Genomic DNA, 9,743 nt, shown 5'->3' with positions numbered 1-9,743 from the left:
GTTATGGGTCAGAACTAACTTGATGGCACTTAACAGCAACAACAACAACTATGCAAGGAGTGACAAATTGAAGAGTAATGGCACCACATTCATTATCAGAAAGATTATTTTAAGATCTATCTTGAAGTACAAGTTTCCTGTGATAGAATATCCATATTCCTATAAGCAAATCCAGTTCATACCACTATTATTCAGATTTATTCACAGCTTCTAAAGCCAGTGCTGATGAAATCAAAGAACTTTACCAACTTCTACAGTAGGAAAGTGATAAAACATGCAGTCAAGCTGTACTGATAAACACTGTCAATTGGAATGCAAGGGTGGAAAACAAAGAGGAAGGGTCAGTAATTACAAAGTACAACTTTGGTGATAAACATGATGCCGCAGATTGCATGATAGAATTTTGCAAGACCAACAACTTCTTCATTGTAAATATCTTTTTAAAATAACAATGTGTGTAAAAGAGTACTAGTCTCATGGCTCTCACCAGATGGGATACACAGAAATCCAATTGACTACATTTGTAAAAGAGATGGTGGAAAGGAGAAGACTGTGCAACAAACCATCAATTATTTATATGCAAATTCAGGCTGAAGCTGAAGGAAATTAAAACAAGTCCACAAGAGTTAAAATATGACTTTGAGCATATCCCACCTGTATTTAGAGCTCATCTCAAGAACAGATTTGAAGCATTAGACAGTAATGGACAAATACTAAGTTGTGAAATGACATAAAGAAAATCATAAAGTTGTGAAATTAGACAGTAATGGACAAATACAGAGTTGTGAAATGACATAAAGAAAATCATAAAGGAAGAAGACCAAAGGTCCTTAAGAAGACAAGAGAAAGGGGAAAAAAAAACAAAACTGATGACAGAAGAGATTCTCCAGAGTTGTTTTTGTTGTTATATGCTGTCCAATAGGTTTCAACTCACAACAACCATATATTGGGTTCCCAAGGAGTGACTGGGGAGTTTGAATTGCCAAATTTGTGGCTCAAACAGAAGTTGCAGTCCAGCATATTAACCCACAGCACCACACCAGTACTCCCTTCAGAGAAGAGATGCTAAACAAATAAAAGAAATGATGTGGCAAAAGAGTTGTTGTTGTTGTCAGGTGCCGTCGAGTCGGAACAGACTCATAGCGACCCCATGCACAGCAGAACGAAACAATGTCCGATCCTGGGACAACCTCACTACCGCTGCCACACTTGAGTCCATCAATGATGCCACCTGGCTGATCCATCTCGTTGGGGGTCTTCCTCTTTTTCTCTGACCCTCCACCTTACCCAGCATGACATCCTTCTCCAGCGACTGTTTCCTCTGGACAATATGTCCAAAGTAGGAGAGACGAAGCTTAGCCATCCTGGCCTCCAAGGAGCATTCTGGCTGCACTTCTTCCAAAACAGATCTATTGGTTCTTTGGGCAGTCCACGGCACTTTCAGTATTCTCCTCCAACACCACAACTCAAAGGCATCAATTCTTCTACGATCTTCCTTATTCACTGTCCAGCTTTCGCATCCATATGAGGCTATTGAAAACACAATGGCCTGGGTCAGGCGCACCTTAGTCCTCAAGCTGACATCTCTGTTCTTCAATACTTTAAAAAGTTCCTGTGCAGCAGATTTGCCCAAGTGCAATACATCGTCTGATCTCTTGACTGCTGCTTCCGTGAGTGTTGATAGTTGATCCAAGAAGAATGAAGTCCTTGACAACTTCAATCTTTTCTCCATTGATAAGAATGTTGTTCATTGGTCCAGTGGTGAGGATTTTTGTTTTCTTGACATTGAGATGTAATCCATATCGAAGGTTGTGCTCTTTGATCTTCCTAAGTAAATGTTTCAAGTCCTCTTCACTTTCAGCAAGCAAGCTTGTATCATCTGCATATCGCAGGTTGTTAATGAGTCTTCCTCCAATCCTGATGCCACGTTTTTCTTCATAGAACCCAGCTTCTCGTATTATTGGTTCAGCATACAGGTTGAATAAGTATGGTGAAAGAATACCCTATCTCACACCTTTCTCAATTTTAAAACATTCAGTGTTCCCATGTTCTGTTTGAACAACTGCTTCTTGGTCTAGGTACAGATTTCTTAGAAGTACAATTAAGTGTTCTGGAGTAGAACAGAAAATTTTGAACGACAGAGTGAGAAGAAAAAGTCAAATATTATAATGATGTATGCAAAGACCTGAAGTTAGAAAACCAAATGGGAAGCACACACTCAGGATCTCTCAGGCTTAGTGAACTGAAATAAGTAAGTAAATAAATAAATAATAGCCTTAACTTGAAATATTGAAAAAATGTATTCGCAAAATATTGAATGATGGAGACAGCATCAAAAGAAGTTGAAATGAATATACAGTCACTGTACCAAAAAGAAATAAAGGATGTTCAAACATTTCAAGTGGTAGCATATGATCAAGAGCCAATGATACTGAAGGAAGAGTTCCAAGATGTACTGGAGGATGAAAAAGAACAAGGCACTGGGAATTGATGACATACAAACTGAAATCTTTCAACAAACTTGATGTGGCCCTGGTGTCACTTGCTCACTTTTGCCAATACAATTGGAAGGCAGATTCCTGGCCAACTGATTGGAAGAGATCCATATCTGTGCCCATTCCACAGAGAAGTGACATGGAATGCAGAAATCATCAGATTATGCCATCAACATTGCAAGCAAGTAAAATTTTGCTAAAGATAATTCAAAAACTTCTGCAACAATACATTAAAAGGAAGCTGCTTAGAAGTTCAAGTTAGATTCAGATGAGGATGTGAAACAAGGGAAATTATTGCTGACCTAAGAGGGATTTTGGCTGAATGTGGAAAATACCAGAAAAAAATGTTTACCTGTGCTTTATTGATTACATAAAAGCTTTTGACTGTGTGGATCATGACAAGCTATAGACAACATTTGAGAGAATGAGTATTCTGAAACACTTAATTGTGTTCATGAGAAATCTATACTTAGGTCAAGATACAGTTATTCCACCATATTTATTCAATTTGTATGCTACGCAAATAATCTGAGAAACTGGTTTATATGAAGAAAAACATGACATCAGGATTGGAGGAAGACTCATTAACAACCTGAGATATTCAGATGATAAGACCTTGCTTAGTGATATCAAAGAGGATTTAAAATACTTACAGATTAAGAACAAAGAACACAGTTTTTGGTATGGATTGTACCTCAATAAAGAAAACAAAAAAATCTCACCACTGGACCAATAAACAACATGCATATAGATTGAGAACATATTGAAATTGTCAAACACTTCATTTTGCTTGGATCAATCATCAGCACTCATGGAAGCAGCAATCAAGAAATAAATAACTTATTGAGTGGGACAGATCTGCTTCATGAGACCTTTTAAAGTGCTGAATAGCAAGGATGTGAGTTTGAGAACTAAGGTGAGCCTGACCCAAGACATGGTATATTCAGTCGCTTCAAGTGTGTGTGAAAGTCAGACAATGAGTAAGAAAGACAGCCAAGAGTTGTTGCATTTGGTGTTGTAGGAGAATATTAAAGGTACCATAACTGCCAAAAGAATAAACAAACTTTGTTGGAAGAAGTACAGCCAGAATGCTACTTAGAAACCATGAGAGCCAGACTTGGTCTCTCATACTTCAGACATGTTATCAGGAGGGGCCAGTCCATAGAGAAGGGCATCATGGCTTGGTAAAGTGGAGGGTTGGCTAAAAAGAGGAAGAACCCCCCATGTGGTGGATTAGCACAGTGATGTCAGCAATGGACAATGATTGTGAGGCACGAGCAGGACCAGACAATGTTTTGTTCTATTGTGCATAGAGTTTAAAAAGTCGGTATGGCCTCTAGGGCACCTAACAACAACTGTGCTTGATCAAATGCTAGACTACTTTCCACTGGATGATGTTTTGAAATCTCAGCTATGTTCTAGTCAGGTATGTAGAAATTAATCTGTGTCAAAATGTAAAAGACTACTATTTCTAACATAAAATACAATTAAATATCATAATCAAAACAACATATGAAAGTAAGTGGTTATGGTTTTTAAAAAAGGCTACCTCTGAATAAAAAATGCAAATGTTCCAAGCTCCCAGTAATATCACATGTAATATTTTGCATATTTAAATAGTGAAAGAGCAAAATATTAGGTGTAATAATAGCATTATATTTTCTTATTTCCCAGACCTTTGAAATAGTTTCAAATAAAAACTTTGGACATGTTGTCATCCATCTGCTTCTTAAAAGAGATGTTTTCTTTATAAAAGTAGTATGGTAAGGAGCCCAATTCAAATATCACTTGTGGTTGTCTAACTCTTTAGAAATCTAATTCTGATATTTTATATTTTTTTTTTTCCTCAAAACTCCCTTTGTTTATTTTCACATTTGCAAGGCTTCCTATTTAATTTTGGTTACATGAATCTATTTTCTCCTTCTAGAAGTCACTAAAGAGCAAATAAAAATTATCAGGAGCAAAAACAATAAAATTCAGTTAATTTGTTCCCCAATTAGATAGCATATGTTTTAGCTCATCCATAATTTTGAGAGATTTAATCCCAAAACGTATGGGTACAGGCTTTAGGACGGACTTGTGCTTTGTTAATTTGGAGCACTTTAAGTACATAATCACATAACAAAAGATAATGTCTTTAAATGTCTTGTGTTATTTTTATTTTGAAAAATTAAAGAGATGATGATTCAGCACTATCCCTCTTTTTGAAATTATTTTTGTCTCAATCAGAAAAATTTGGTTGCCCATTAGTAATCTTCAGTTTAATGTTAAAATTATTGTTGTTTTCATAACTTTTTAAGGTAAAACCATTAGTAGTTTAATGCAACCTATGGAAGTTACAATCTGAATTATTTTGCCATTCAAAGACCTCATGATGAATTTTGGGTTTTGTGCCTTAGATTAATTTTTGTGAACATCAGATCCCTCTAGATCTTCTGGAATTTTCTTATAATGTGATAAAAGGAGCCCCAAATTCCCAGAATGGCTAAGTGCTGCAGTTGTAAAGATTCATTCTAAATTCTTTAGTTTTTTAAAAATCTGTTTCTCAGTCCTCTCTAGAGCATTTAAAAAGGCATTGAATAAGGGCTTTTAAATGGCTCCTTAGCATATCTCCTTTCTTCAAACAAATAAGTGAAGGCATTTTTGAGAAGCTATTAAATGAGTCCTTAGAAAACATTTACTATTTAACAGAGAGACCTTACCAAAATTATTTTGATCCTTAAATGTCTTTTTAAAATAAGATGGCTTCTAAGCAAAATGTCACACTAAGGGGAAGCATTAGCATCCAAGAAGCACATATTTTATCATTAACAGAATACAATATATCTGCAACAGGGAAGAAGTGTTAAGAGCTGAATTGCAGTTGAAAATCATAATTACCTTATGGTTGGTTGATTATGCACTGTGGAGTCGGTTCTGACTTATACCTACCCTGTACAGGGTTTCTGAGGCTGTAAATCTTTTACGGAGCAGAAAACCTCGTCTTTCTCCTACAGAATAGCTGGTAGTTTCTAACTGCTGATGTTGAGGTTAGCAGCCTGACTCATAACCACTATGCTACCAGAGCTCCTTGAAATTATCTTATAGGATGTTTTAAAATTATTTAGGAGAGGCCAGAGTGAATGGAGAAATTCCAGAGGAACACTGATTTCAGGTGTCTGCCTTATGCTACTGTAAGGCTGTACTATAAATCAAATAGTTTGTCATGCTCGTCCCATCATTTTCTCTTCATATAAGCTTGAATTTTAGTAAAAAGTCATTTAGCCACATTTCTAACCTCCTTACTGAGTCCTTTTCCTTCCATGATTCCTTTCTTTCCCTTTCCTTCTTGTAACTCAACTTTTCTCTTCAGCTCTTTTTTAAAGCCCCTACAAGTCACATCCAAGCCACTTTTACTTTAGTGGACCCTAGCAGTTTCCTATCCTTTCTTTTTTCTTTTCAAAGCAAATCCTTTCCTAGGAATCTATGCTTCATCCGATTGTTTAGTTCATGGAACGGAACATACAGCTTCATTTGTTGATTTTGCTTATTCCTTTATACTTTCATAGAATTTAGAGCTCAACTATGAAGGCTAAGAGGAGAAACTAGGAATTGAAGAGATAATTTATATATATATATTTTTTTAATCTAGTAATTAGTTAAAATTAGGTAATAGGTTACTGTTTAAAAGTGTGGGGTTAATTAAAAATTAAATTGTGGTAACTTAATACTTTGATATGGTGTTGGATAAATAGAAAAGGAGATACTGGAACTAAAAACAATGGAAGGAGAAAAACTTTCAAAAAAACAAATAGCCTAGCATGTGGCAGAGAGACTTTGCTCCCCAAAGTATTATAGTAGTATTATCGGTCTCTACAATTTAGGGATGAGCACTGATCTAGATTCTTTCCTTCTACTCATCAAGAATGATCAAGAAATAGAAGTTCTACTTGAAAAAAACTTCATTGAAAATAAAAGAATAAAGAGGTCATGAGTGGGCACAGAGAGGGAATAAGGAATGCTAGCCTCTCTTCTCCCATCAGAGTTTTGTTTTTGTTGTTGATGTTAAGTGTTGTTGAGTCAGTTGCGACCCATAGCAACCCTGTATACGATTTCCTAGGAATAGCTGGTGAGCTTGAACTGCTGACCTTGTTGATCAAACTGACTTTGCAGTCCAGTGCATTAACTCACAGTGCCACACCAGGACTTTGTTTAGCTGGGGTTTATAAGGGTATTGAGGCAGGGAAAGGTAATGCATTCATTCATAAGAATAAGCAGGGACTTCTAAGAAGTAGCCTAAGCAGGCAGAATTATAATAAGGAGTTCTGGTGGTTAATGTGCTAGACTTTAATGTCATTTTGAACCACAAGGTCAGCAGTTCCAGCTCACCATTCACTCCTGAGAAACCCTATACAGGGTTGTTATGAGTTGGAACTGGCTTGATGGCACTTAACAACAACAACATGCACAGGCTGGTTTCAAGATGGTGTGGACTACCAAGATTGTTGGGAAGAGTTGGGCAAACTTATTCTGGGATGCCATGCATATATGGAGTCCTGGTGTGGTGTTGTGGGTTAATGCGCCAGACTGCAAAGCCTTTTGAACTGCAAGGTTGATGGTTCAAGCTAATCAGTCGCTCCTTGGAAACCCTATACAGGGTCGCTATGGGTCAGAACTGACTCGGTGGCACTAAACAACAACTTGCATATATAGTTATCTGGGGATCCAATTCAAGCCCCTTCCCTAGGAGCTGGTATTCTCCTCCCTCAGAGAAAGGTCATCCATCTATCATCTTCCAAGGTTATATGCAGTATGCATGCATAAGGAATGAGATGAAAGCAATCAGCCTGAAAGATATTTTACAAAGGAATAAAGAAAAGGATTATCTATTGTATGCAGTATGCATGCATAGGGAATAGGATAAAACCAAAACTACTTACTAAGTGCCAGCATCCCACTCATAGAAACCCTGTACAGGGTTTCCGAGGAGCAGCTGGTGAGCTTTTCGATCCAAACGGACTTTACAGTCCAGCGCAATAACCGACAGCACCACCCCAGGACTCCGTCTGAAGGTAGTAAAGAAAGCTAAAATCTTTTGTGAAAAGCCTATGTTTGCCTGAATTCTGTCACATAGGCAGTCCTGCTGGACACCACTCTATCTCACAAGGAGAAAGCATATTGGGAAGGGAAACCTCCTTGCATACGTGTTTGCAGTGCATTAAAAATTTTCCCAGTGAGCAGTTGGATGGTGTTGATTTCTCTAAAGACAGTTGGAGAAGGCTTGTTTCATTGTTGTGGAAAACTAGACAAAACCTTAGTAATGGGATTTTGAGAGTGTGGCTGGGTTCTGGAGCTCCTTCTCTGAAAGTGAGGGAAATGAATAGTGAGACCATGTTGTAGGAATTCTTTCAGGTTAGGAGATGGAATAATGAGTTAAACAGAACAAAAGAAGAAAACAGTGGAGGAATATGGAGAACTGTTAAAGTATTGAACTTGTGGTGTGGCACTGTAGGACCAGCACTGAATTTTGAAGTGCAAGGTTGGCAGTTCAAATCAACTAGCTATTCCTAGGAAACAAACTACAGGGTTGATATGAGCCGGAACTAACTCACTGACACTTAACTACAATTGCACTAAGTATTAAGAGCCCTGCTGGCAATCTAGGCTAAGTATTGAACTGCTAATCACCAGACTGGTAGTTCAAGCCCATCAGCACTCCAAGAAAAAGATGAAGCTGTCTGCTCTGAAGAAGATAAACAGTTTCAAAAGCCCTATGAAGAATTGCTATGAATAGGAATTGACTAGATGTCTGTGATTTTGAGTTTATTAATATATTAATTCAATTTTTATCAAAATCAAATAAAACAATATTGATGAGATAGATTTAAAAACACTACTATCAATAGCATTGATGAAACTTGTCTGTAATATCCAATATATGGATAAATTAAACTCAGATGATAAATAAGGTTGTTGTTCTTGGGTGCGGTCCAGTCTGTTCAGACTCATAGAGAAGCTATGCACAACAAAATGAAACACTGCCCAATCATGTACCATCCTCATAACTTTATGTTTGAGCCCATTGCTGTTGCCACTGTGAAAATCCATCTTCTTGAATGTCTTCCTCTTTTTCATTGACCCTACACTTTCCCAAGTATGATGACATTCTCCAGAGACTGGTCCCTCTTGATAACATGTCTGAAGTATAAGAGATGAAATCGGAAAGTCTGTCATCTAAGGAACATTCTGACTGTACTTCTTTCAACATAGATTTGTTTATTCTTCATGATACTTTTAATATGCTTCTCCAGCACCATAACTCAAATGCATCAATTCTTGTATCATCTCTTTACTCATTGCCCAACTTCACACACATATATTGCTACTGCAAATACAATGGCTTGTCTCAGGTGCATCTTAGTCCTCAAATTGACATCTTTGCTCTTCAACACTTTAAAGATGTCTTGTGCAGCAGATTTGCTCAATGCAATACATCCTATGATTTCTTGACTGCTGGTTCCATGAGTTTTGAGAATCAAACCAATAAAGTTATTGAAAACTTCAATCTTTCCTCCATTTACCATGATGCCATTTATTGTTCCAATGGTGAGGGTTTTTGTTTTCTTTACATTAAGGCACAATAAAAGCTATGGTCTTTGATATTCATCAGTACGTATTTTAAGTTCTCTTCACTTTCAGCAAGCAAAGTTATATCATCTGCATACTACGGGTTGTTAATGAGTCATCCCCCAATCATGCTGCCATGTTCATCTTCATAAATTCCAGCATTTCAAATTATTTTCTCAGCATACAGATTGAATTTGTTGTTGTTTTAATGTGCCATTTAGTTGATTCCAACTCACTGGTTCACAATTCACAGGGTTTTTGAGGAATAGCTGGTGAGCTTGAACTACTGACCTTGCAGTTTAGACTGATTTTGCAGTATAAAGCATTAACCTGCAGTGCAACACCAGAACAGATTGAGTAAGAATGATGAAAACATACAACCAAGGTGCACACCTTTTCTGATTTAAACACTGTTCAGTGTTCCCTTTCTCTGTTTTTGGTCTTCATACAGGTTCTTCATGAGCACAATTAAGCTGTAATACCCATTCTTCCTAATGTTATCCATAGCCTGTCATAGTTCACACAGTCAAAAGTCTTCGCATAGTCACTTTAGATCCACAGAGGGAGAGTGACTGCGAGCTGAAGACCTGGGGGGTACGGGGGAAGGATTGCATGGAGGGGATTGTAACCATGGCAATGAGA

This window comes from Chrysochloris asiatica, unplaced genomic scaffold (assembly GCF_000296735.1).
Source record: "Chrysochloris asiatica unplaced genomic scaffold, ChrAsi1.0 scaffold00269, whole genome shotgun sequence".
In the NCBI taxonomy this organism is placed as follows: Eukaryota; Metazoa; Chordata; class Mammalia; order Afrosoricida; family Chrysochloridae; genus Chrysochloris; species Chrysochloris asiatica.
The sequence above is the reverse complement of the archived record's forward strand: the minus strand, read 5'-3'. Positions refer to the sequence as shown.